This window comes from Apostichopus japonicus, chromosome 17 (genome assembly GCF_037975245.1).
Source record: "Apostichopus japonicus isolate 1M-3 chromosome 17, ASM3797524v1, whole genome shotgun sequence".
NCBI classification, from domain to species: domain Eukaryota; kingdom Metazoa; phylum Echinodermata; class Holothuroidea; order Aspidochirotida; family Stichopodidae; genus Apostichopus; species Apostichopus japonicus.
This window is the reverse complement of record NC_092577.1, coordinates 22,840,786-22,861,131: the sequence shown is the minus strand read 5'-3', so window position 1 is coordinate 22,861,131 and position 20,346 is coordinate 22,840,786. Positions and strand designations below refer to the sequence as shown.

The 20,346-nt window shown below is 41.2% G+C and overlaps 48 non-coding genes and 27 pseudogenes across 48 annotated transcripts; all 75 read right to left on the bottom strand.

Annotated features, from left to right (window-relative positions):
- Positions 1 to 10: 10 nt before the first annotated feature.
- LOC139957287 (5S ribosomal RNA) lies at positions 11 to 129 on the bottom strand. The gene has a single exon (XR_011789466.1). It is a non-coding gene; the product is annotated as a 5S ribosomal RNA (ribosomal RNA).
- A 76-nt stretch (positions 130 to 205) lies between these two features.
- LOC139957082 (5S ribosomal RNA) lies at positions 206 to 324 on the bottom strand (annotated as a pseudogene).
- A 224-nt stretch (positions 325 to 548) lies between these two features.
- Positions 549 to 667, bottom strand: LOC139955608 (5S ribosomal RNA). Its single transcript, XR_011788843.1, has one exon. It is a non-coding gene; the product is annotated as a 5S ribosomal RNA (ribosomal RNA).
- A 76-nt stretch (positions 668 to 743) lies between these two features.
- LOC139955204 (5S ribosomal RNA) lies at positions 744 to 862 on the bottom strand. The gene has a single exon (XR_011788452.1). It is a non-coding gene; the product is annotated as a 5S ribosomal RNA (ribosomal RNA).
- Positions 863 to 938: 76 nt separating this feature from the next.
- Positions 939 to 1,057, bottom strand: LOC139957276 (5S ribosomal RNA). Its single transcript, XR_011789465.1, has one exon. It is a non-coding gene; the product is annotated as a 5S ribosomal RNA (ribosomal RNA).
- Positions 1,058 to 1,133: 76 nt separating this feature from the next.
- LOC139957763 (5S ribosomal RNA) lies at positions 1,134 to 1,252 on the bottom strand (annotated as a pseudogene).
- A 224-nt stretch (positions 1,253 to 1,476) lies between these two features.
- On the bottom strand, positions 1,477 to 1,595 carry LOC139957719 (5S ribosomal RNA; annotated as a pseudogene).
- A 224-nt stretch (positions 1,596 to 1,819) lies between these two features.
- LOC139955371 (5S ribosomal RNA) lies at positions 1,820 to 1,938 on the bottom strand. Its single transcript, XR_011788613.1, has one exon. It is a non-coding gene; the product is annotated as a 5S ribosomal RNA (ribosomal RNA).
- A 76-nt stretch (positions 1,939 to 2,014) lies between these two features.
- On the bottom strand, positions 2,015 to 2,133 carry LOC139956564 (5S ribosomal RNA; annotated as a pseudogene).
- Positions 2,134 to 2,209: 76 nt separating this feature from the next.
- LOC139957263 (5S ribosomal RNA) lies at positions 2,210 to 2,328 on the bottom strand. The gene has a single exon (XR_011789463.1). It is a non-coding gene; the product is annotated as a 5S ribosomal RNA (ribosomal RNA).
- Positions 2,329 to 2,404: 76 nt separating this feature from the next.
- On the bottom strand, positions 2,405 to 2,523 carry LOC139956771 (5S ribosomal RNA; annotated as a pseudogene).
- Positions 2,524 to 2,747: 224 nt separating this feature from the next.
- Positions 2,748 to 2,866, bottom strand: LOC139955359 (5S ribosomal RNA). Its single transcript, XR_011788602.1, has one exon. It is a non-coding gene; the product is annotated as a 5S ribosomal RNA (ribosomal RNA).
- A 76-nt stretch (positions 2,867 to 2,942) lies between these two features.
- LOC139955952 (5S ribosomal RNA) lies at positions 2,943 to 3,061 on the bottom strand. The gene has a single exon (XR_011789178.1). It is a non-coding gene; the product is annotated as a 5S ribosomal RNA (ribosomal RNA).
- A 75-nt stretch (positions 3,062 to 3,136) lies between these two features.
- LOC139956174 (5S ribosomal RNA) lies at positions 3,137 to 3,255 on the bottom strand (annotated as a pseudogene).
- Positions 3,256 to 3,479: 224 nt separating this feature from the next.
- On the bottom strand, positions 3,480 to 3,598 carry LOC139955348 (5S ribosomal RNA). Its single transcript, XR_011788591.1, has one exon. It is a non-coding gene; the product is annotated as a 5S ribosomal RNA (ribosomal RNA).
- A 76-nt stretch (positions 3,599 to 3,674) lies between these two features.
- Positions 3,675 to 3,793, bottom strand: LOC139957761 (5S ribosomal RNA; annotated as a pseudogene).
- Positions 3,794 to 4,017: 224 nt separating this feature from the next.
- Positions 4,018 to 4,136, bottom strand: LOC139956342 (5S ribosomal RNA). The gene has a single exon (XR_011789367.1). It is a non-coding gene; the product is annotated as a 5S ribosomal RNA (ribosomal RNA).
- Positions 4,137 to 4,212: 76 nt separating this feature from the next.
- Positions 4,213 to 4,331, bottom strand: LOC139955950 (5S ribosomal RNA). The gene has a single exon (XR_011789176.1). It is a non-coding gene; the product is annotated as a 5S ribosomal RNA (ribosomal RNA).
- Positions 4,332 to 4,406: 75 nt separating this feature from the next.
- On the bottom strand, positions 4,407 to 4,525 carry LOC139956173 (5S ribosomal RNA; annotated as a pseudogene).
- A 224-nt stretch (positions 4,526 to 4,749) lies between these two features.
- LOC139955337 (5S ribosomal RNA) lies at positions 4,750 to 4,868 on the bottom strand. The gene has a single exon (XR_011788580.1). It is a non-coding gene; the product is annotated as a 5S ribosomal RNA (ribosomal RNA).
- A 76-nt stretch (positions 4,869 to 4,944) lies between these two features.
- LOC139955949 (5S ribosomal RNA) lies at positions 4,945 to 5,063 on the bottom strand. The gene has a single exon (XR_011789175.1). It is a non-coding gene; the product is annotated as a 5S ribosomal RNA (ribosomal RNA).
- A 76-nt stretch (positions 5,064 to 5,139) lies between these two features.
- Positions 5,140 to 5,258, bottom strand: LOC139957251 (5S ribosomal RNA). Its single transcript, XR_011789462.1, has one exon. It is a non-coding gene; the product is annotated as a 5S ribosomal RNA (ribosomal RNA).
- A 76-nt stretch (positions 5,259 to 5,334) lies between these two features.
- Positions 5,335 to 5,453, bottom strand: LOC139956770 (5S ribosomal RNA; annotated as a pseudogene).
- Positions 5,454 to 5,677: 224 nt separating this feature from the next.
- Positions 5,678 to 5,796, bottom strand: LOC139955326 (5S ribosomal RNA). Its single transcript, XR_011788569.1, has one exon. It is a non-coding gene; the product is annotated as a 5S ribosomal RNA (ribosomal RNA).
- A 76-nt stretch (positions 5,797 to 5,872) lies between these two features.
- LOC139955203 (5S ribosomal RNA) lies at positions 5,873 to 5,991 on the bottom strand. The gene has a single exon (XR_011788451.1). It is a non-coding gene; the product is annotated as a 5S ribosomal RNA (ribosomal RNA).
- A 76-nt stretch (positions 5,992 to 6,067) lies between these two features.
- On the bottom strand, positions 6,068 to 6,186 carry LOC139957240 (5S ribosomal RNA). The gene has a single exon (XR_011789461.1). It is a non-coding gene; the product is annotated as a 5S ribosomal RNA (ribosomal RNA).
- A 76-nt stretch (positions 6,187 to 6,262) lies between these two features.
- LOC139957723 (5S ribosomal RNA) lies at positions 6,263 to 6,381 on the bottom strand (annotated as a pseudogene).
- Positions 6,382 to 6,605: 224 nt separating this feature from the next.
- Positions 6,606 to 6,724, bottom strand: LOC139955314 (5S ribosomal RNA). Its single transcript, XR_011788558.1, has one exon. It is a non-coding gene; the product is annotated as a 5S ribosomal RNA (ribosomal RNA).
- A 76-nt stretch (positions 6,725 to 6,800) lies between these two features.
- LOC139957081 (5S ribosomal RNA) lies at positions 6,801 to 6,919 on the bottom strand (annotated as a pseudogene).
- A 224-nt stretch (positions 6,920 to 7,143) lies between these two features.
- Positions 7,144 to 7,262, bottom strand: LOC139957469 (5S ribosomal RNA; annotated as a pseudogene).
- A 224-nt stretch (positions 7,263 to 7,486) lies between these two features.
- LOC139955093 (5S ribosomal RNA) lies at positions 7,487 to 7,605 on the bottom strand. The gene has a single exon (XR_011788346.1). It is a non-coding gene; the product is annotated as a 5S ribosomal RNA (ribosomal RNA).
- Positions 7,606 to 7,681: 76 nt separating this feature from the next.
- On the bottom strand, positions 7,682 to 7,800 carry LOC139955948 (5S ribosomal RNA). The gene has a single exon (XR_011789174.1). It is a non-coding gene; the product is annotated as a 5S ribosomal RNA (ribosomal RNA).
- Positions 7,801 to 7,876: 76 nt separating this feature from the next.
- On the bottom strand, positions 7,877 to 7,995 carry LOC139956964 (5S ribosomal RNA; annotated as a pseudogene).
- A 224-nt stretch (positions 7,996 to 8,219) lies between these two features.
- On the bottom strand, positions 8,220 to 8,338 carry LOC139955302 (5S ribosomal RNA). The gene has a single exon (XR_011788547.1). It is a non-coding gene; the product is annotated as a 5S ribosomal RNA (ribosomal RNA).
- Positions 8,339 to 8,414: 76 nt separating this feature from the next.
- Positions 8,415 to 8,533, bottom strand: LOC139955202 (5S ribosomal RNA). The gene has a single exon (XR_011788450.1). It is a non-coding gene; the product is annotated as a 5S ribosomal RNA (ribosomal RNA).
- A 1,831-nt stretch (positions 8,534 to 10,364) lies between these two features.
- Positions 10,365 to 10,483, bottom strand: LOC139957722 (5S ribosomal RNA; annotated as a pseudogene).
- A 224-nt stretch (positions 10,484 to 10,707) lies between these two features.
- On the bottom strand, positions 10,708 to 10,826 carry LOC139955290 (5S ribosomal RNA). Its single transcript, XR_011788535.1, has one exon. It is a non-coding gene; the product is annotated as a 5S ribosomal RNA (ribosomal RNA).
- A 76-nt stretch (positions 10,827 to 10,902) lies between these two features.
- Positions 10,903 to 11,021, bottom strand: LOC139957080 (5S ribosomal RNA; annotated as a pseudogene).
- Positions 11,022 to 11,245: 224 nt separating this feature from the next.
- Positions 11,246 to 11,364, bottom strand: LOC139957468 (5S ribosomal RNA; annotated as a pseudogene).
- Positions 11,365 to 11,588: 224 nt separating this feature from the next.
- On the bottom strand, positions 11,589 to 11,707 carry LOC139955092 (5S ribosomal RNA). Its single transcript, XR_011788344.1, has one exon. It is a non-coding gene; the product is annotated as a 5S ribosomal RNA (ribosomal RNA).
- A 76-nt stretch (positions 11,708 to 11,783) lies between these two features.
- Positions 11,784 to 11,902, bottom strand: LOC139955947 (5S ribosomal RNA). The gene has a single exon (XR_011789173.1). It is a non-coding gene; the product is annotated as a 5S ribosomal RNA (ribosomal RNA).
- A 76-nt stretch (positions 11,903 to 11,978) lies between these two features.
- On the bottom strand, positions 11,979 to 12,097 carry LOC139957776 (5S ribosomal RNA; annotated as a pseudogene).
- Positions 12,098 to 12,321: 224 nt separating this feature from the next.
- LOC139955279 (5S ribosomal RNA) lies at positions 12,322 to 12,440 on the bottom strand. The gene has a single exon (XR_011788524.1). It is a non-coding gene; the product is annotated as a 5S ribosomal RNA (ribosomal RNA).
- A 76-nt stretch (positions 12,441 to 12,516) lies between these two features.
- Positions 12,517 to 12,635, bottom strand: LOC139955201 (5S ribosomal RNA). Its single transcript, XR_011788449.1, has one exon. It is a non-coding gene; the product is annotated as a 5S ribosomal RNA (ribosomal RNA).
- A 76-nt stretch (positions 12,636 to 12,711) lies between these two features.
- LOC139956099 (5S ribosomal RNA) lies at positions 12,712 to 12,830 on the bottom strand. The gene has a single exon (XR_011789323.1). It is a non-coding gene; the product is annotated as a 5S ribosomal RNA (ribosomal RNA).
- Positions 12,831 to 12,906: 76 nt separating this feature from the next.
- LOC139955084 (5S ribosomal RNA) lies at positions 12,907 to 13,025 on the bottom strand. The gene has a single exon (XR_011788335.1). It is a non-coding gene; the product is annotated as a 5S ribosomal RNA (ribosomal RNA).
- A 76-nt stretch (positions 13,026 to 13,101) lies between these two features.
- On the bottom strand, positions 13,102 to 13,220 carry LOC139956806 (5S ribosomal RNA; annotated as a pseudogene).
- A 76-nt stretch (positions 13,221 to 13,296) lies between these two features.
- On the bottom strand, positions 13,297 to 13,415 carry LOC139957566 (5S ribosomal RNA; annotated as a pseudogene).
- Positions 13,416 to 13,639: 224 nt separating this feature from the next.
- Positions 13,640 to 13,758, bottom strand: LOC139955268 (5S ribosomal RNA). The gene has a single exon (XR_011788513.1). It is a non-coding gene; the product is annotated as a 5S ribosomal RNA (ribosomal RNA).
- A 76-nt stretch (positions 13,759 to 13,834) lies between these two features.
- LOC139957720 (5S ribosomal RNA) lies at positions 13,835 to 13,953 on the bottom strand (annotated as a pseudogene).
- Positions 13,954 to 14,177: 224 nt separating this feature from the next.
- LOC139956007 (5S ribosomal RNA) lies at positions 14,178 to 14,296 on the bottom strand. The gene has a single exon (XR_011789232.1). It is a non-coding gene; the product is annotated as a 5S ribosomal RNA (ribosomal RNA).
- A 76-nt stretch (positions 14,297 to 14,372) lies between these two features.
- On the bottom strand, positions 14,373 to 14,491 carry LOC139955200 (5S ribosomal RNA). The gene has a single exon (XR_011788448.1). It is a non-coding gene; the product is annotated as a 5S ribosomal RNA (ribosomal RNA).
- Positions 14,492 to 14,567: 76 nt separating this feature from the next.
- LOC139957228 (5S ribosomal RNA) lies at positions 14,568 to 14,686 on the bottom strand. Its single transcript, XR_011789460.1, has one exon. It is a non-coding gene; the product is annotated as a 5S ribosomal RNA (ribosomal RNA).
- A 245-nt stretch (positions 14,687 to 14,931) lies between these two features.
- On the bottom strand, positions 14,932 to 15,050 carry LOC139957217 (5S ribosomal RNA). Its single transcript, XR_011789459.1, has one exon. It is a non-coding gene; the product is annotated as a 5S ribosomal RNA (ribosomal RNA).
- A 76-nt stretch (positions 15,051 to 15,126) lies between these two features.
- On the bottom strand, positions 15,127 to 15,245 carry LOC139957563 (5S ribosomal RNA; annotated as a pseudogene).
- A 224-nt stretch (positions 15,246 to 15,469) lies between these two features.
- LOC139956006 (5S ribosomal RNA) lies at positions 15,470 to 15,588 on the bottom strand. The gene has a single exon (XR_011789231.1). It is a non-coding gene; the product is annotated as a 5S ribosomal RNA (ribosomal RNA).
- Positions 15,589 to 15,664: 76 nt separating this feature from the next.
- On the bottom strand, positions 15,665 to 15,783 carry LOC139955199 (5S ribosomal RNA). The gene has a single exon (XR_011788447.1). It is a non-coding gene; the product is annotated as a 5S ribosomal RNA (ribosomal RNA).
- Positions 15,784 to 15,859: 76 nt separating this feature from the next.
- Positions 15,860 to 15,978, bottom strand: LOC139955029 (5S ribosomal RNA). The gene has a single exon (XR_011788283.1). It is a non-coding gene; the product is annotated as a 5S ribosomal RNA (ribosomal RNA).
- A 76-nt stretch (positions 15,979 to 16,054) lies between these two features.
- LOC139956714 (5S ribosomal RNA) lies at positions 16,055 to 16,173 on the bottom strand (annotated as a pseudogene).
- Positions 16,174 to 16,249: 76 nt separating this feature from the next.
- On the bottom strand, positions 16,250 to 16,368 carry LOC139957562 (5S ribosomal RNA; annotated as a pseudogene).
- Positions 16,369 to 16,592: 224 nt separating this feature from the next.
- On the bottom strand, positions 16,593 to 16,711 carry LOC139955256 (5S ribosomal RNA). Its single transcript, XR_011788501.1, has one exon. It is a non-coding gene; the product is annotated as a 5S ribosomal RNA (ribosomal RNA).
- A 76-nt stretch (positions 16,712 to 16,787) lies between these two features.
- On the bottom strand, positions 16,788 to 16,906 carry LOC139957561 (5S ribosomal RNA; annotated as a pseudogene).
- A 224-nt stretch (positions 16,907 to 17,130) lies between these two features.
- On the bottom strand, positions 17,131 to 17,249 carry LOC139955244 (5S ribosomal RNA). Its single transcript, XR_011788489.1, has one exon. It is a non-coding gene; the product is annotated as a 5S ribosomal RNA (ribosomal RNA).
- Positions 17,250 to 17,619: 370 nt separating this feature from the next.
- Positions 17,620 to 17,738, bottom strand: LOC139955232 (5S ribosomal RNA). The gene has a single exon (XR_011788478.1). It is a non-coding gene; the product is annotated as a 5S ribosomal RNA (ribosomal RNA).
- A 76-nt stretch (positions 17,739 to 17,814) lies between these two features.
- On the bottom strand, positions 17,815 to 17,933 carry LOC139956172 (5S ribosomal RNA; annotated as a pseudogene).
- A 224-nt stretch (positions 17,934 to 18,157) lies between these two features.
- LOC139956056 (5S ribosomal RNA) lies at positions 18,158 to 18,276 on the bottom strand. Its single transcript, XR_011789280.1, has one exon. It is a non-coding gene; the product is annotated as a 5S ribosomal RNA (ribosomal RNA).
- A 73-nt stretch (positions 18,277 to 18,349) lies between these two features.
- On the bottom strand, positions 18,350 to 18,468 carry LOC139957205 (5S ribosomal RNA). The gene has a single exon (XR_011789458.1). It is a non-coding gene; the product is annotated as a 5S ribosomal RNA (ribosomal RNA).
- Positions 18,469 to 18,544: 76 nt separating this feature from the next.
- On the bottom strand, positions 18,545 to 18,663 carry LOC139956747 (5S ribosomal RNA; annotated as a pseudogene).
- Positions 18,664 to 18,887: 224 nt separating this feature from the next.
- Positions 18,888 to 19,006, bottom strand: LOC139955607 (5S ribosomal RNA). The gene has a single exon (XR_011788842.1). It is a non-coding gene; the product is annotated as a 5S ribosomal RNA (ribosomal RNA).
- Positions 19,007 to 19,082: 76 nt separating this feature from the next.
- LOC139955197 (5S ribosomal RNA) lies at positions 19,083 to 19,201 on the bottom strand. The gene has a single exon (XR_011788446.1). It is a non-coding gene; the product is annotated as a 5S ribosomal RNA (ribosomal RNA).
- A 76-nt stretch (positions 19,202 to 19,277) lies between these two features.
- On the bottom strand, positions 19,278 to 19,396 carry LOC139957194 (5S ribosomal RNA). The gene has a single exon (XR_011789457.1). It is a non-coding gene; the product is annotated as a 5S ribosomal RNA (ribosomal RNA).
- Positions 19,397 to 19,472: 76 nt separating this feature from the next.
- Positions 19,473 to 19,591, bottom strand: LOC139957078 (5S ribosomal RNA; annotated as a pseudogene).
- Positions 19,592 to 19,815: 224 nt separating this feature from the next.
- Positions 19,816 to 19,934, bottom strand: LOC139955606 (5S ribosomal RNA). Its single transcript, XR_011788841.1, has one exon. It is a non-coding gene; the product is annotated as a 5S ribosomal RNA (ribosomal RNA).
- Positions 19,935 to 20,010: 76 nt separating this feature from the next.
- On the bottom strand, positions 20,011 to 20,129 carry LOC139955195 (5S ribosomal RNA). Its single transcript, XR_011788444.1, has one exon. It is a non-coding gene; the product is annotated as a 5S ribosomal RNA (ribosomal RNA).
- A 76-nt stretch (positions 20,130 to 20,205) lies between these two features.
- Positions 20,206 to 20,324, bottom strand: LOC139957181 (5S ribosomal RNA). The gene has a single exon (XR_011789456.1). It is a non-coding gene; the product is annotated as a 5S ribosomal RNA (ribosomal RNA).
- Positions 20,325 to 20,346: the final 22 nt, after the last annotated feature.

The window sequence follows — 20,346 nt, the reverse complement described above, 5'->3', positions numbered from 1 at the left end:
GGAAAATAAAAGCCTACGGCACCCAGTATTCCCAGGCGGTCACCCATCCAAGTACTGACTGCGCTCTACGTTGCTTGACTTCGGTGATCGGACGAGAACCGGTATAGTCAACGTGATATGGCCGTAGACATAACAAGAGGTCAATGTAGGACATTTCAATTTCTCATCGTCGTGGCAACATAGTGTTATCAATTAGGAAAATAAAAGCCTACGGCACCCATTATTCCCAGGCGGTCACCCACCTTAGTACTGACTGCGTTCTACGTTGCTTGACTTCGGTGATCGGACGAGAACCGGTATATTGAACGTGATGTGGCCGTAGACATTACAAGAGGTGAATAGCAGGCTAGTTGTTTGGTAGGTTATGATGAGTGGATTTATTGTATATATTATACATGAATGTATTTAATATATATTAAGTTAATCTATATTTCACAAATATGTGTATTAAATTCTAATATATAAAAACAATCGAGTTATTTATTAATATATTCGATTTTCAAATCGCTTTCCTTGTGGCAAGACAGTGTTCTAATTAGAAAAAGAAAGGCCTGCGGCACCCAGTATTCCCAGGCGGTCACCCATCCAAGTACTGACTGCGCTCTACGTTGCTTGACTTCGGTGATCGGACGAGAACCGGTATAGTCAACGTGATATGGCCGTAGACATAACAAGAGGTCAATGTAGGCCATTTCAATTTCTCATCGTCGTGGCAACATAGTGTTATCAATTAGGAAAATAACAGCCTACGACACCCAGTATTCCCAGGCGGTCACCCATCCAAGTACTGACTGCGCTCTACGTTGCTTGACTTCGGTGATCGGACGAGAACCGGTATAGTCAACGTGATATGGCCGTAGACATAACAAGAGGTCAATGTAGGCCATTTCAATTTTTCATCGTCGTGGCAACATAGTGTTATCAATTAGGAAAATAAAAGCCTACGGCACCCAGTATTCCCAGGCGGTCACCCATCCAAGTACTGACTGCGCTCTACGTTGCTTGACTTCGGTGATCGGACGAGAACCGGTATAGTCAACGTGATATGGCCGTAGACATAACAAGAGGTCAATGTAGGACATTTCAATTTCTCATCGTCGTGGCAACATAGTGTTATCAATTAGGAAAATAAAAGCCTACGGCACCCATTATTCCCAGGCGGTCACCCACCTTAGTACTGACTGCGTTCTACGTTGCTTGACTTACCTGATCGGACGAGAACCGGTATATTGAACGTGATGTGGCCGTAGACATTACAAGAGGTGAAATGCAGGCTAGTTGTTTGGTAGGTTATGATGAGTGGATTTAATGTATATATTATACATGAATGTATTTAATATATATTAAGTTAATCTATATTTCACATATATATGTATTAAATTCTAATATATAAAAACAATCGAGTTATTTATTAATATATTCGATTTTCAAATCGCTTTCCTTGTGGCAAGACAGTGTTCTAATTAGGAAAAGGAAGGCCTACGGCACCCAGTATTCCCAGGCGGTCACCCACCTTAGTACTAACTGCGCTCTACGTTGCTTGACTTACCTGATTGGACGAGAACCGGTATATTGAACGTGATGTGGCCGTAGACATTACAAGAGGTGAAATGCAGGCTAGTTGTTTGGTAGGTTATGATGAGTGGATTTAATGTACATATTATACATGAATGTATTTAATATATATTAAGTTAATCTATATTTCACATATATATGTATTAAATTCTAATATATGAAAACAATCGAGTTATTTATTAATATATTCGATTTTCAAATCGCTTTCCTTGTGGCAAGACAGTGTTCTAATTAGAAAAAGAAAGGCCTACGGCACCCAGTATTCCCAGGCGGTCACCCATCCAAGTACTGACTGCGCTCTACGTTGCTTGACTTCGGTGATCGGACGAGAACCGGTATAGTCAACGTGATATGGCCGTAGACATAACAAGAGGTCAATGTAGGCCATTTCAATTTCTCATCGTCGTGGCAACATAGTGTTATCAATTAGGAAAATAAAAGCCTACTGCACCCAGTATTCCCAGGCGGTCACCCATCCAAGTACTGACTGCGCTCTACGTTGCTTGACTTCGGTGATCGGACGAGAACCGGTATCGTCAACGTGATATGGCCGTAGACATAACAAGAGGTCAATGTAGGCCATTTCAATTTCTCATCGTCGTGGCAACATAGTGTTATCAATTAGGAAAATAAAAGCCTACGGCACCCAGTATTCCCAGGCGGTCACCCATCCAAGTACTGACTGCGCTCTACGTTGCTTGACTTCGGTGATCGGACGAGAACCGGTATAGTCAACGTGATATGGCCGTAGACATAAGAAGAGGTCAATGGAGGCCATTTCAATTTCTCATCGTCGTGGCAACATAGTGTTATCAATTAGGAAATTAAAAGCCTACGGCACCCAGTATTCCCAGGCGGTCACCCACCTTAGTACTGACTGCGCTCTACGTTGCTTGACTTCGGTGATCGGACGAGAACCGGAATATTGAACGTGATGTGGCCGTAGACATTACAAGAGGTGAAATGCAGGCTAGTTGTTTGGTAGGTTATGATGAGTGGATTTAATGTATATATTATACATGAATGTATTTAATATATATTAAGTTAATCTATATTTCACATATATATGTATTAAATTCTAATATATAAAAACAATCGAGTTATTTATTAATATATTCGATTTTCAAATCGCTTTCCTTGTGGCAAGACAGTGTTCTAATTAGAAAAAGAAAGGCCTACGGCACCCAGTATTCCCAGGCGGTCACCCATCCAAGTACTGACTGCGCTCTACGTTGCTTGACTTCGGTGATCGGACGAGAACCGGTATAGTCAACGTGATATGGCCGTAGACATAACAAGAGGTCAATGTAGGCCATTTCAATTTCTCATCGTCGTGGCAACATAGTGTTATCAATTAGGAAAATAAAAGCCTACTGCACCCAGTATTCCCAGGCGGTCACCCATCCAAGTACTGACTGCGCTCTACGTTGCTTGACTTCGGTGATCGGACGAGAACCGGTATAGTCAACGTGATATGGCCGTAGACATAACAAGAGGTCAATGGAGGCCATTTCAATTTCTCATCGTCGTGGCAACATAGTGTTATCAATAGGAAAATAAAAGCCTACGGCACCCAGTATTCCCAGGCGGTCACCCACCTTAGTACTGACTGCGCTCTACGTTGCTTGACTTCGGTGATCGGACGAGAACCGGTATATTGAACGTGATGTGGCCGTAGACATTACAAGAGGTGAAATGCAGGCTAGTTGTTTGGTAGGTTATGATGAGTGGATTTAATGTATATATTATACATGAATGTATTTAATATATATTAAGTTAATCTATATTTCACATATATATGTATTAAATTCTAATATATAAAAACAATCGAGTTATTTATTAATATATTCGATTTTCAAATCGCTTTCCTTGTGGCAAGACAGTGTTCTAATTAGAAAAAGAAAGGCCTACGGCACCCAGTATTCCCAGGCGGTCACCCATCCAAGTACTGACTGCGCTCTACGTTGCTTGACTTCGGTGATCGGACGAGAACCGGTATAGTCAACGTGATATGGCCGTAGACATAACAAGAGGTCAATGTAGGACATTTCAATTTCTCATCGTCGTGGCAACATAGTGTTATCAATTAGGAAAATAAAAGCCTACGGCACCCATTATTCCCAGGCGGTCACCCACCTTAGTACTGACTGCGTTCTACGTTGCTTGACTTACCTGATCGGACGAGAACCGGTATATTGAACGTGATGTGGCCGTAGACATTACAAGAGGTGAAATGCAGGCTAGTTGTTTGGTAGGTTATGATGAGTGGATTTAATGTATATATTATACATGAATGTATTTAATATATATTAAGTTAATCTATATTTCACATATATATGTATTAAATTCTAATATATAAAAACAATCGAGTTATTTATTAATATATTCGATTTTCAAATCGCTTTCCTTGTGGCAAGACAGTGTTCTAATTAGGAAAAGGAAGGCCTACGGCACCCAGTATTCCCAGGCGGTCACCCACCTTAGTACTAACTGCGCTCTACGTTGCTTGACTTCGGTGATCGGACGAGAACCGGTATAGTCAACGTGATATGGCCGTAGACATAACAAGAGGTCAATGTAGGCCATTTCAATTTCTCATCGTCGTGGCAACATAGTGTTATCAATTAGGAAAATAAAAGCCTACTGCACCCAGTATTCCCAGGCGGTCACCCATCCAAGTACTGACTGCGCTCTACGTTGCTTGACTTCGGTGATCGGACGAGAACCGGTATAGTCAACGTGATATGGCCGTAGACATAACAAGAGGTCAATGGAGGCCATTTCAATTTCTCATCGTCGTGGCAACATAGTGTTATCAATAGGAAAATAAAAGCCTACGGCACCCAGTATTCCCAGGCGGTCACCCACCTTAGTACTGACTGCGCTCTACGTTGCTTGACTTCGGTGATCGGACGAGAACCGGTATATTGAACGTGATGTGGCCGTAGACATTACAAGAGGTGAAATGCAGGCTAGTTGTTTGGTAGGTTATGATGAGTGGATTTAATGTATATATTATACATGAATGTATTTAATATATATTAAGTTAATCTATATTTCACATATATATGTATTAAATTCTAATATATAAAAACAATCGAGTTATTTATTAATATATTCGATTTTCAAATCGCTTTCCTTGTGGCAAGACAGTGTTCTAATTAGAAAAAGAAAGGCCTACGGCACCCAGTATTCCCAGGCGGTCACCCATCCAAGTACTGACTGCGCTCTACGTTGCTTGACTTCGGTGATCGGACGAGAACCGGTATAGTCAACGTGATATGGCCGTAGACATAACAAGAGGTCAATGTAGGCCATTTCAATTTCTCATCGTCGTGGCAACATAGTGTTATCAATTAGGAAAATAAAAGCCTACTGCACCCAGTATTCCCAGGCGGTCACCCATCCAAGTACTGACTGCGCTCTACGTTGCTTGACTTCGGTGATCGGACGAGAACCGGTATAGTCAACGTGATATGGCCGTAGACATAACAAGAGGTCAATGGAGGCCATTTCAATTTCTCATCGTCGTGGCAACATAGTGTTATCAATTAGGAAAATAAAAGCCTACGGCACCCAGTATTCCCAGGCGGTCACCCATCCAAGTACTGACTGCGCTCTACGTTGCTTGACTTCGGTGATCGGACGAGAACCGGTATAGTCAACGTGATATGGCCGTAGACATAACAAGAGGTCAATGGAGGCCATTTCAATTTCTCATCGTCGTGGCAACATAGTGTTATCAATTAGGAAATTAAAAGCCTACGGCACCCAGTATTCCCAGGCGGTCACCCACCTTAGTACTGACTGCGCTCTACGTTGCTTGACTTCGGTGATCGGACGAGAACCGGAATATTGAACGTGATGTGGCCGTAGACATTACAAGAGGTGAAATGCAGGCTAGTTGTTTGGTAGGTTATGATGAGTGGATTTAATGTATATATTATACATGAATGTATTTAATATATATTAAGTTAATCTATATTTCACATATATATGTATTAAATTCTAATATATAAAAACAATCGAGTTATTTATTAATATATTCGATTTTCAAATCGCTTTCCTTGTGGCAAGACAGTGTTCTAATTAGAAAAAGAAAGGCCTACGGCACCCAGTATTCCCAGGCGGTCACCCATCCAAGTACTGACTGCGCTCTACGTTGCTTGACTTCGGTGATCGGACGAGAACCGGTATAGTCAACGTGATATGGCCGTAGACATAACAAGAGGTCAATGTAGGCCATTTCAATTTCTCATCGTCGTGGCAACATAGTGTTATCAATTAGGAAAATAACAGCCTACGACACCCAGTATTCCCAGGCGGTCACCCATCCAAGTACTGACTGCGCTCTACGTTGCTTGACTTCGGTGATCGGACGAGAACCGGTATAGTCAACGTGATATGGCCGTAGACATAACAAGAGGTCAATGTAGGCCATTTCAATTTTTCATCGTCGTGGCAACATAGTGTTATCAATTAGGAAAATAAAAGCCTACGGCACCCAGTATTCCCAGGCGGTCACCCATCCAAGTACTGACTGCGCTCTACGTTGCTTGACTTCGGTGATCGGACGAGAACCGGTATAGTCAACGTGATATGGCCGTAGACATAACAAGAGGTCAATGTAGGACATTTCAATTTCTCATCGTCGTGGCAACATAGTGTTATCAATTGTGAAAATAAAAGCCTACGGCACCCAGTATTCCCAGGCGGTCACCCACCTTAGTACTGACTGCGCTCTACCTTGCTTGACTTACCTGATCGGACGAGAACCGGTATATTGAACGTGATGTGGCCGTAGACATTACAAGAGGTGAAATGCAGGCTAGTTGTTTGGTAGGTTATGATGAGTGGATTTAATGTATATATTATACATGAATGTATTTAATATATATTAAGTTAATCTATATTTCACATATATATGTATTAAATTCTAATATATAAAAACAATCGAGTTATTTATTAATATATTCGATTTTCAAATCGCTTTCCTTGTGGCAAGACAGTGTTCTAATTAGAAAAAGAAAGGCCTACGGCACCCAGTATTCCCAGGCGGTCACCCATCCAAGTACTGACTGCGCTCTACGTTGCTTGACTTCGGTGATCGGACGAGAACCGGTATAGTCAACGTGATATGGCCGTAGACATAACAAGAGGTCAATGTAGGCCATTTCAATTTTTCATCGTCGTGGCAACATAGTGTTATCAATTAGGAAAATAAAAGCCTACGGCACCCATTATTCCCAGGCGGTCACCCACCTTAGTACTGACTGCGTTCTACGTTGCTTGACTTCGGTGATCGGACGAGAACCGGTATATTGAACGTGATGTGGCCGTAGACATTACAAGAGGTGAAATGCAGGCTAGTTGTTTGGTAGGTTATGATGAGTGGATTTAATGTATATATTATACATGAATGTATTTAATATATATTAAGTTAATCTATATTTCACATATATATGTATTAAATTCTAATATATAAAAACAATCGAGTTATTTATTAATATATTCGATTTTCAAATCGCTTTCCTTGTGGCAAGACAGTGTTCTAATTAGGAAAAGGAAGGCCTACGGCACCCAGTATTCCCAGGCGGTCACCCACCTTAGTACTAACTGCGCTCTACGTTGCTTGACTTACCTGATCGGACGAGAACCGGTATATTGAACGTGATGTGGCCGTAGACATTACAAGAGGTGAAATGCAGGCTAGTTGTTTGGTAGGTTATGATGAGTGGATTTAATGTATATATTATACATGAATGTATTTAATATATATTAAGTTAATCTATATTTCACATATATATGTATTAAATTCTAATATATGAAAACAATCGAGTTATTTATTAATATATTCGATTTTCAAATCGCTTTCCTTGTGGCAAGACAGTGTTCTAATTAGAAAAAGAAAGGCCTACGGCACCCAGTATTCCCAGGCGGTCACCCATCCAAGTACTGACTGCGCTCTACGTTGTTTGACTTCGGTGATCGGACGAGAACCGGTATAGTCAACGTGATATGGCCGTAGACATAACAAGAGGTCAATGTAGGCCATTTCAATTTCTCATCGTCGTGGCAACATAGTGTTATCAATTAGGAAAATAAAAGCCTACTGCACCCAGTATTCCCAGGCGGTCACCCATCCAAGTACTGACTGCGCTCTACGTTGCTTGACTTCGGTGATCGGACGAGAACCGGTATAGTCAACGTGATATGGCCGTAGACATAACAAGAGGTCAATGTAGGCCATTTCAATTTCTCATCGTCGTGGCAACATAGTGTTATCAATTAGGAAAATAAAAGCCTACTGCACCCAGTATTCCCAGGCGGTCACCCATCCAAGTACTGACTGCGCTCTACGTTGCTTGACTTCGGTGATCGGACGAGAACCGGTATATTGAACGTGATGTGGCCGTAGACATTACAAGAGGTGAAATGCAGGCTAGTTGTTTGGTAGGTTATGATGAGTGGATTTAATGTATATATTATACATGAATGTATTTAATATATATTAAGTTAATCTATATTTCACATATATATGTATTAAATTCTAATATATAAAAACAATCGAGTTATTTATTAATATATTCGATTTTCAAATCGCTTTCCTTGTGGCAAGACAGTGTTCTAATTAGAAAAAGAAAGGCCTACGGCACCCAGTATTCCCAGGCGGTCACCCATCCAAGTACTGACTGCGCTCTACGTTGCTTGACTTCGGTGATCGGACGAGAACCGGTATAGTCAACGTGATATGGCCGTAGACATAACAAGAGGTCAATGTAGGCCATTTCAATTTCTCATCGTCGTGGCAACATAGTGTTATCAATTAGGAAAATAACAGCCTACGACACCCAGTATTCCCAGGCGGTCACCCATCCAAGTACTGACTGCGCTCTACGTTGCTTGACTTCGGTGATCGGACGAGAACCGGTATAGTCAACGTGATATGGCCGTAGACATAACAAGAGGTCAATGTAGGCCATTTCAATTTTTCATCGTCGTGGCAACATAGTGTTATCAATTAGGAAAATAAAAGCCTACGGCACCCAGTATTCCCAGGCGGTCACCCATCCAAGTACTGACTGCGCTCTACGTTGCTTGACTTCGGTGATCGGACGAGAACCGGTTTTTTTTTTTTTTTTTTTTTTTTTTTTTTTATTGACGGAAAAACCCACTGGTTCTCCGATTGAATGTACAGATATTAACATGGTTACAAGAAATAAAGAAAGAGAATATATATAAAACTATAACAATAATACAACACTATCGATACAATCATGCACAACAATAAAAGAGTAATCCTAGATTGGGGAAGGCAAGAGAAAATTAACTGTCAAACTTGTACTCGTAGGAGCCATCTTCAAGAGGATTGAGAATGACGTCACCTTGAGTAAACAACTCCCAAAATGTAGAAATTTCTTTTTTCTTTACAAAATAGTGGAATAAGAAATCGATTTTCTTTCGTAGTGAATTATGAAAGAAGTTTTGAATATTAATGTGCTTTTCCCCGTTCAGGAGGCTAACACGAGTGGTCCAAACAACTTTTTTGAAAGTGTTTAGAATAAAATCAATCGAGATTGTCTCATTCCTCTTATAATTGAGTTCCATACCTAAGATTGTTATTTGCCTCCATTTATCATTGTTGTTGATTTTACAGATTTTCTGAAGCTTCTTGATAATATCTCTCCAGAGAAGATTTACGGTTTTGCAATCGACAAAAAGATGCAAGACAGTTTCATTATGGTTCTTACATAAGGTACATAAAGGAGAGTCAACTAGCTTAAAAAGATACAACTTATCGTTACAGAATAAAATATTATGAAGAAGGCGGAAATCTAGGTCACTATCGTGAAAAGCTTTTAGACCTTTGTAGACATTGGTCCACCTATGTTCAAAAGAGATATCGTTAAAAACGTGTTTCCAGTGTATTTCTCCTTTTGGGATTGTTGAGACGGCCTCCCTTAGGAGATCAGTTGCATTCCTGACACTAACGGTGGATGCATCTAGCGTGGTATCACCACAAGAGAGAGTGAGTGAAAGTGACTCATTGTCATTTTGACTAACAATTTTATCGCCCGAATAGATTTGTTCAAGCCAATCTTTTGGGAAAGCCTTCAAAATAGATGTGACGTAATCATGTACGTCATCAATATTAAGTTTACAATTTGGGTTGGCCATAGTAATGGCTTCGTGGATACCCTCTGCGGGAAGCCGTCTTGGGATCATTTCATACATAAGATCGCCTACAAAAATAATACCACCTTCAATGAAATCTCTGTTAAAGAGGGTATCGTAAGTGTCATTTATAATAAATGGATTATGGAACAGCGGTTGCATAAGAATTTCATCCCTGTTCACTGGTGGGCATAACTTTTTATCGGTTAGCTTTTTCCAGGCACTCAACATCTCATAATAATACGGTAAAAGTTTTCTCATAGAATTGCTATGAGGTAAAATACGGAACACGTGTAAACCTAGTTTCATATATTCATAATGATTCAGAAAATAGAGCATTAAACTTTTTAACATCGGATTGATACTGTTGCTAAGTAGTTTACAGATGTACTTCATACGTAAAGCGTCTCTTTTTAGAAAAATGTCACAAAGGTTAAGGCCACCTTTGTCTACAGGTTGAAGTAGAACATTGTAGGATATGCAAGGTTTCTTACCTCCCCACGAGAACCGGTATAGTCAACGTGATATGGCCGTAGACATAACAAGAGGTCAATGTAGGACATTTCAATTTCTCATCGTCGTGGCAACATAGTGTTATCAATTGTGAAAATAAAAGCCTACGGCACCCAGTATTCCCAGGCGGTCACCCACCTTAGTACTGACTGCGCTCTACCTTGCTTGACTTACCTGATCGGACGAGAACCGGTATATTGAACGTGATGTGGCCGTAGACATTACAAGAGGTGAAATGCAGGCTAGTTGTTTGGTAGGTTATGATGAGTGGATTTAATGTATATATTATACATGAATGTATTTAATATATATTAAGTTAATCTATATTTCACATATATATGTATTAAATTCTAATATATAAAAACAATCGAGTTATTTATTAATATATTCGATTTTCAAATCGCTTTCCTTGTGGCAAGACAGTGTTCTAATTAGAAAAAGAAAGGCCTACGGCACCCAGTATTCCCAGGCGGTCACCCATCCAAGTACTGACTGCGCTCTACGTTGCTTGACTTCGGTGATCGGACGAGAACCGGTATAGTCAACGTGATATGGCCGTAGACATAACAAGAGGTCAATGTAGGCCATTTCAATTTTTCATCGTCGTGGCAACATAGTGTTATCAATTAGGAAAATAAAAGCCTACGGCACCCATTATTCCCAGGCGGTCACCCACCTTAGTACTGACTGCGTTCTACGTTGCTTGACTTCGGTGATCGGACGAGAACCGGTATATTGAACGTGATGTGGCCGTAGACATTACAAGAGGTGAAATGCAGGCTAGTTGTTTGGTAGGTTATGATGAGTGGATTTAATGTATATATTATACATGAATGTATTTAATATATATTAAGTTAATCTATATTTCACATATATATGTATTAAATTCTAATATATAAAAACAATCGAGTTATTTATTAATATATTCGATTTTCAAATCGCTTTCCTTGTGGCAAGACAGTGTTCTAATTAGGAAAAGGAAGGCCTACGGCACCCAGTATTCCCAGGCGGTCACCCACCTTAGTACTAACTGCGCTCTACGTTGCTTGACTTACCTGATCGGACGAGAACCGGTATATTGAACGTGATGTGGCCGTAGACATTACAAGAGGTGAAATGCAGGCTAGTTGTTTGGTAGGTTATGATGAGTGGATTTAATGTATATATTATACATGAATGTATTTAATATATATTAAGTTAATCTATATTTCACATATATATGTATTAAATTCTAATATATGAAAACAATCGAGTTATTTATTAATATATTCGATTTTCAAATCGCTTTCCTTGTGGCAAGACAGTGTTCTAATTAGAAAAAGAAAGGCCTACGGCACCCAGTATTCCCAGGCGGTCACCCATCCAAGTACTGACTGCGCTCTACGTTGTTTGACTTCGGTGATCGGACGAGAACCGGTATAGTCAACGTGATATGGCCGTAGACATAACAAGAGGTCAATGTAGGCCATTTCAATTTCTCATCGTCGTGGCAACATAGTGTTATCAATTAGGAAAATAAAAGCCTACTGCACCCAGTATTCCCAGGCGGTCACCCATCCAAGTACTGACTGCGCTCTACGTTGCTTGACTTCGGTGATCGGACGAGAACCGGTATAGTCAACGTGATATGGCCGTAGACATAACAAGAGGTCAATGGAGGCCATTTCAATTTCTCATCGTCGTGGCAACATAGTGTTATCAATTGTGAAAATAAAAGCCTACGGCACCCAGTATTACCAGGCGGTCACCCACCTTAGTACTGACTGCGCTCTACGTTGCTTGACTTACCTGATCGGACGAGAACCGGTATATTGAACGTGATGTGGCCGTAGACATTACAAGAGGTGAAATGCAGGCTAGTTGTTTGGTAGGTTATGATGAGTGGATTTAATGTATATATTATACATGAATGTATTTAATATATATTAAGTTAATCTATATTTCACATATATATGTATTAAATTCTAATATATAAAAACAATCGAGTTATTTATTAATATATTCGATTTTCAAATCGCTTTCCTTGTGGCAAGACAGTGTTCTAATTAGAAAAAGAAAGGCCTACGGCACCCAGTATTCCCAGGCGGTCACCCATCCAAGTACTGACTGCGCTCTACGTTGCTTGACTTCGGTGATCGGACGAGAACCGGTATAGTCAACGTGATATGGCCGTAGACATAACAAGAGGTCAATGTAGGCCATTTCAATTTCTCATCGTCGTGGCAACATAGTGTTATCAATTAGGAAAATAACAGCCTACGACACCCAGTATTCCCAGGCGGTCACCCATCCAAGTACTGACTGCGCTCTACGTTGCTTGACTTCGGTGATCGGACGAGAACCGGTATAGTCAACGTGATATGGCCGTAGACAAAACAAGAGGTCAATGTAGGCCATTTCAATTTTTCATCGTCGTGGCAACATAGTGTTATCAATTAGGAAAATAAAAGCCTACGGCACCCAGTATTCCCAGGCGGTCACCCATCCAAGTACTGACTGCGCTCTACGTTGCTTGACTTCGGTCATCGGACGAGAACCGGTATAGTCAACGTGATATGGCCGTAGACATAACAAGAGGTCAATGGAGGCCATTTCAATTTCTCATCGTCGTGGCAACATAGTGTTATCAATTGTGAAAATAAAAGCCTACGGCACCCAGTATTCCCAGGCGGTCACCCACCTTAGTACTGACTGCGCTCTACGTTGCTTGACTTCGGTGATCGGACGAGAACCGGTATAGTCAACGTGATATGGCCGTAGACATAACAAGAGGTCAATGTAGGCCATTTCAATTTCTCATCGTCGTGGCAACATAGTGTTATCAATTAGGAAAATAAAAGCCTACTGCACCCAGTATTCCCAGGCGGTCACCCATCCAAGTACTGACTGCGCTCTACGTTGCTTGACTTCGGTGATCGGACGAAAACCGGTATAGTCAACGTGATATGGCCGTAGACATAAGAAGAGGTCAATGGAGGCCATTTCAATTTCTCATCGTCGTGGCAACATAGTGTTATCAATTGTGAAAATAAAAGCCTACGGCACCCAGTATTCCCAGGCGGTCACCCACCTTAGTACTGACTGCGCTCTACGTTGCTTGACTTACCTGATCGGACGAGAACCGGTATATTGAACGTGATGTGGCCGTAGACATTACAAGAGGTGAAATGCAGGCTAGTTGTTTGGTAGGTTATGATGAGTGGATTTAATGTATATATTATACATGAATGTATTTAATATATATTAAGTTAATCTATATTTCACATATATATGTATTAAATTCTAATATATAAAAACAATCGAGTTATTTATTAATATATTCGATTTTCAAATCGCTTTCCTTGTGGCAAGACAGTGTTCTAATTAGGAAAAGGAAGGCCTACGGCACCCAGTATTCCCAGGCGGTCACCCATCCAAGTACTGACTGCGCTCTACGTTGCTTGACTTCGGTGATCGGACGAGAACCGGTATAGTCAACGTGATATGGCCGTAGACATAACAAGAGGTCAATGGAGGCCATTTCAATTTCTCATCGTCGTGGCAACATAGTGTTATCAATTGTGAAAATAAAAGCCTACGGCACCCAGTATTCCCAGGCGGTCACCCACCTTAGTACTGACTGCGCTCTACGTTGCTTGACTTACCTGATCGGACGAGAACCGGTATATTGAACGTGATGTGGCCGTAGATATTACAAGAGGTGAAATGCAGGCTAGTTGTTTGGTAGGTTATGATGAGTGGATTTAATGTATATATTATACATGAATGTATTTAATATATATTAAGTTAATCTATATTTCACATATATATGTATTAAATTCTAATATATAAAAACAATCGAGTTATTTATTAATATATTCGATTTTCAAATCGCTTTCCTTGTGGCAAGACAGTGTTCTAATTAGAAAAAGAAAGGCCTACGGCACCCAGTATTCCCAGGCGGTCATCCATCCAAGTACTGACTGCGCTCTACGTTGCTTGACTTCGGTGATCGGACGAGAACCGGTATAGTCAACGTGATGTGGCCGTAGACATAAGAAGAGGTCAATGTAGGCCATTTCAATTTCTCATCGTCGTGGCAACATAGTGTTATCAATTATGAAAATAACAGCCTACGACACCCAGTATTCCCAGGCGGTCACCCATCCAAGTACTGACTGCGCTCTACGTTGCTTGACTTCGGTGATCGGACGAGAACCGGTATAGTCAACGTGATATGGCCGTAGACATAACAAGAGGTCAATGTAGGCCATTTCAATTTTTCATCGTCGTGGCAACATAGTGTTATCAATTAGGAAAATAAAAGCCTACGGCACCCAGTATTCCCAGGCGGTCACCCATCCAAGTACTGACTGCGCTCTACGTTGCTTGACTTCGGTGATCGGACGAGAACCGGTATAGTCAACGTGATATGGCCGTAGACATAACAAGAGGTCAATGTAGGCCATTTCACTTTCTCATCGTCGTGGCAACATAGTGTTATCAATTGGGAAAATAAAAGCCTACGGCACCCAGTACTGACTGCGCTCTACGTTGCTTGACTTCGGTGATCGGACGAGAACCGGTATCGTCAACGTGATATGGCCGTAGACATAACAAGAGGTCAATGTAGGCCATTTCAATTTCTCATCGTCGTGGCAACATAGTGTTATCAATTAGGAAAATAAAAGCCTACGGCACCCAGTATTCCCAGGCGGTCACCCATCCAAGTACTGACTGCGCTCTACGTTGCTTGACTTCGGTGATCGGACGAGAACCGGTATAGTCAACGTGATATGGCCGTAGACATAAGAAGAGGTCAATGGAGGCCATTTCAATTTCTCATCGTCGTGGCAACATAGTGTTATCAATTGTGAAAATAAAAGCCTACGGCACCCAGTATTCCCAGGCGGTCACCCACCTTAGTACTGACTGCGCTCTACGTTGCTTGACTTACCTGATCGGACGAGAACCGGTATATTGAACGTGATGTGGCCGTAGACATTACAAGAGGTGAAATGCAGGCTAGTTGTTTGGTAGGTTATGATGAGTGGATTTAATGTATATATTATACATGAATGTATTTAATATATATTAAGTTAATCTATATTTCACATATATATGTATTAAATTCTAATATATAAAAACAATCGAGTTATTTATTAATATATTCGATTTTCAAATCGCTTTCCTTGTGGCAAGACAGTGTTCTAATTAGAAAAAGAAAGGCCTACGGCACCCAGTATTCCCAGGCGGTCATCCATCCAAGTACTGACTGCGCTCTACGTTGCTTGACTTCGGTGATCGGACGAGAACCGGTATAGTCAACGTGATGTGGCCGTAGACATAAGAAGAGGTCAATGTAGGCCATTTCAATTTCTCATCGTCGTGGCAACATAGTGTTATCAATTATGAAAATAACAGCCTACGACACCCAGTATTCCCAGGCGGTCACCCATCCAAGTACTGACTGCGCTCTACGTTGCTTGACTTCGGTGATCGGACGAGAACCGGTATAGTCAACGTGATATGGCCGTAGACATAACAAGAGGTCAATGTAGGCCATTTCAATTTTTCATCGTCGTGGCAACATAGTGTTATCAATTAGGAAAATAAAAGCCTACGGCACCCAGTATTCCCAGGGGGTCACCCATCCAAGTACTGACTGCGCTCTACGTTGCTTGACTTCGGTGATCGGACGAGAACCGGTATAGTCAACGTGATATGGCCGTAGACATAACAAGAGGTCAATGTAGGCCATTTCAATTTCTCATCGTCGTGGCAACATAGTGTTATCAATTAGGAAAATAAAAGCCTACGACACCCAGTATTCCCAGGCGGTCATCCATCCAAGTACTGACTGCGCTCTTCGTTGCTTGACTTCGGTGATCGGACGAGAACCGGTATAGTCAACGTGATATGGCCGTAGACATAACAAGAGGTCAATGGAGGCCATTTCAATTTCTCATCGTCGTGGCAACATAGTGTTATCAATTGTGAAAATAAAAGCCTACGGCACCCAGTATTCCCAGGCGGTCACCCACCTTAGTACTGACTGCGCTCTACGTTGCTTGACTTACCTGATCGGACGAGAACCGGTATATTGAACGTGATGTGGCCGTAGACATTACAAGAGGTGAAATGCAGGCTAGTTGTTTGGTAGGTTATGATGAGTGGATTTAATGTATATATTATACATGAATGTATTTAATATATATTAAGTTAATCTATATTTCACATATATATGTATTAAATTCTAATATATAAAAACAATCGAGTTATTTATTAATATATTCGATTTTCAAATCGCTTTCCTTGTGGCAAGACAGTGTTCTAATTAGAAAAAGAAAGGCCTACGGCACCCAGTATTCCCAGGCGGTCACCCATCCAAGTACTGACTGCGCTCTACGTTGCTTGACTTCGGTGATCGGACGAGAACCGGTATAGTCAACGTGATATGGCCGTAGACATAACAAGAGGTCAATGTAGGCCATTTCAATTTTTCATCGTCGTGGCAACATAGTGTTATCAATTAGGAAAATAAAAGCCTACGGCACCCAGTATTCCCAGGCGGTCACCCACCTTAGTACTGACTGCGCTCTACGTTGCTTGACTTACCTGATCGGACGAGAACCGGTATATTGAACGTGATGTGGCCGTAGACATTACAAGAGGTGAAATGCAGGCTAGTTGTTTGGTAGGTTATGATGAGTGGATTTAATGTATATATTATACATGAATGTATTTAATATATATTAAGTTAATCTATATTTCACATATATATGTATTAAATTCTAATATATAAAAACAATCGAGTTATTTATTAATATATTCGATTTTCAAATCGCTTTCCTTGTGGCAAGACAGTGTTCTAATTAGAAAAAGAAAGGCCTACGGCACCCAGTATTCCCAGGCGGTCACCCATCCAAGTACTGACTGCGCTCTACGTTGCTTGACTTCGGTGATCGGACGAGAACCGGTATAGTCAACGTGATATGGCCGTAGACATGACAAGAGGTCAATGTAGGCCATTTCAATTTTTCATCGTCGTGGCAACATAGTGTTATCAATTGGGAAAATAAAAGCCTACGGCACCCAGTATTCCCAGGCGGTCACTTACCTTAGTACTGACTGCGCTCTACGTTGCTTGACTTACCTGATCGGACGAGAACCGGTATATTGAACGTGATGTGGCCGTAGACATTACAAGAGGTGAAATGCAGGCTAGTTGTTTGGTAGGTTATGATGAGTGGATTTAATGTATATTAATTGTATATTAAATTCTAATATATAAAAACAATCGAGTTATTTATTAATATATTCGATTTTCAAATCGCTTTCCTTGTGGCAAGACAGTGTTCTAATTAGAAAAAGAAAGGCCTACGGCACCCAGTATTCCCAGGCGGTCACCCATCCAAGTACTGACTGCGCTCTACGTTGCTTGACTTCGGTGATCGGACGAGAACCGGTATAGTCAACGTGATATGGCCGTAGACATAACAAGAGGTCAATGTAGGCCATTTCAATTTTTCATCGTCGTGGCAACATAGTGTTATCAATTAGGAAAATAAAAGCCTACGGCACCCAGTATTCCCAGGCGGTCACCCACCTTAGTACTGACTGCGCTCTACGTTGCTTGACTTCGGTGATCGGACGAGAACCGGTATATTGAACGTGATGTGGCCGTAGACATTACAAGAGGTGAAATGCAGGCTAGTTGTTTGGTAGGTTATGATGAGTGGATTTAATGTATATATTATACATGAATGTATTTAATATATATTAAGTTAATCTATATTGCACATATATATGTATTAAATTCTAATATATAAAAACAATCGAGTTATTTATTAATATATTCGATTTTCAAATCGCTTTCCTTGTGGCAAGACAGTGTTCTAATTAGGAAAAGGAAGGCCTACGGCACCCAGTATTCCCAGGCGGTCACCCATCCAAGTACTGACTGCGCTCTACGTTGCTTGACTTCGGTGATCGGACGAGAACCGGTATAGTCAACGTGATATGGCCGTTTACATAAGAGGTCAATGTAGGCCATTTCACTTTCTCATCGTCGTGGCAACATAGTGTTATCAATTAGGAAAATAAAAGCCTACGGCACCCAGTATTCCCAGGCGGTCACCCATCCAAGTACTGACTGCGCTCTACGTTGCTTGACTTCGGTGATCGGACGAGAACCGGTATAGTCAACGTGATATGGCCGTAGACATAACAAGAGGTCAATGGAGGCCATTTCAATTTCTCATCGTCGTGGCAACATAGTGTTATCAATTGTGAAAATAAAAGCCTACGGCACCCAGTATTCCCAGGCGGTCACCCACCTTAGTACTGACTGCGCTCTACGTTGCTTGACTTCGGTGATCGGACGAGAACCGGTATAATGAACGTGATGTGGCCGTAGACATTACAAGAGGTGAATAGCAGGCTAGTTGTTTGGTAGGTTATGATGAGTGGATTTATTGTATATATTATACATGAATGTATTTAATATATATTAAGTTAATCTATATTTCACAAATATGTGTATTAAATTCTAATATATAAAAACAATCGAGTTATTTATTAATATATTCGATTTTCAAATCGCTTTCCTTGTGGCAAGACAGTGTTCTAATTAGAAAAAGAAAGGCCTGCGGCACCCAGTATTCCCAGGCGGTCACCCATCCAAGTACTGACTGCGCTCTACGTTGCTTGACTTCGGTGATCGGACGAGAACCGGTATAGTCAACGTGATATGGCCGTAGACATAACAAGAGGTCAATGTAGGCCATTTCAATTTCTCATCGTCGTGGCAACATAGTGTTATCAATTAGGAAAATAACAGCCTACGACACCCAGTATTCCCAGGCGGTCACCCATCCAAGTACTGACTGCGCTCTACGTTGCTTGACTTCGGTGATCGGACGAGAACCGGTATAGTCAACGTGATATGGCCGTAGACATAACAAGAGGTCAATGTAGGCCATTTCAATTTTTCATCGTCGTGGCAACATAGTGTTATCAATTAGGAAAATAAAAGCCTACGGCACCCAGTATTCCCAGGCGGTCACCCATCCAAGTACTGACTGCGCTCTACGTTGCTTGACTTCGGTGATCGGACGAGAACCGGTATAGTCAACGTGATATGGCCGTAGACATAACAAGAGGTCAATGTAGGACATTTCAATTTCTCATCGTCGTGGCAACATAGTGTTATCAATTAGGAAAATAAAAGCCTACGGCACCCATTATTCCCAGGCGGTCACCCACCTTAGTACTGACTGCGTTCTACGTTGCTTGACTTCGGTGATCGGACGAGAACCGGTATATTGAACGTGATGTGGCCGTAGACATTACAAGAGGTGAATAGCAGGCTAGTTGTTTGGTAGGTTATGATGAGTGGATTTATTGTATATATTATACATGAATGTATTTAATATATATTAAGTTAATCTATATTTCACAAATATGTGTATTAAATTCTAATATATAAAAACAATCGAGTTATTTATTAATATATTCGATTTTCAAATCGCTTTCCTTGTGGCAAGACAGTGTTCTAATTAGAAAAAGAAAGGCCTGCGGCACCCAGTATTCCCAGGCGGTCACCCATCCAAGTACTGACTGCGCTCTACGTTGCTTGACTTCGGTGATCGGACGAGAACCGGTATAGTCAACGTGATATGGCCGTAGACATAACAAGAGGTCAATGTAGGCCATTTCAATTTCTCATCGTCGTGGCAACATAGTGTTATCAATTAGGAAAATAACAGCCTACGACACCCAGTATTCCCAGGCGGTCACCCATCCAAGTACTGACTGCGCTCTACGTTGCTTGACTTCGGTGATCGGACGAGAACCGGTATAGTCAACGTGATATGGCCGTAGACATAACAAGAGGTCAATGTAGGCCATTTCAATTTTTCATCGTCGTGGCAACATAGTGTTATCAATTAGGAAAATAAAAGCCTACGGCACCCAGTATTCCCAGGCGGTCACCCATCCAAGTACTGACTGCGCTCTACGTTGCTTGACTTCGGTGATCGGACGAGAACCGGTATAGTCAACGTGATATGGCCGTAGACATAACAAGAGGTCAATGTAGGA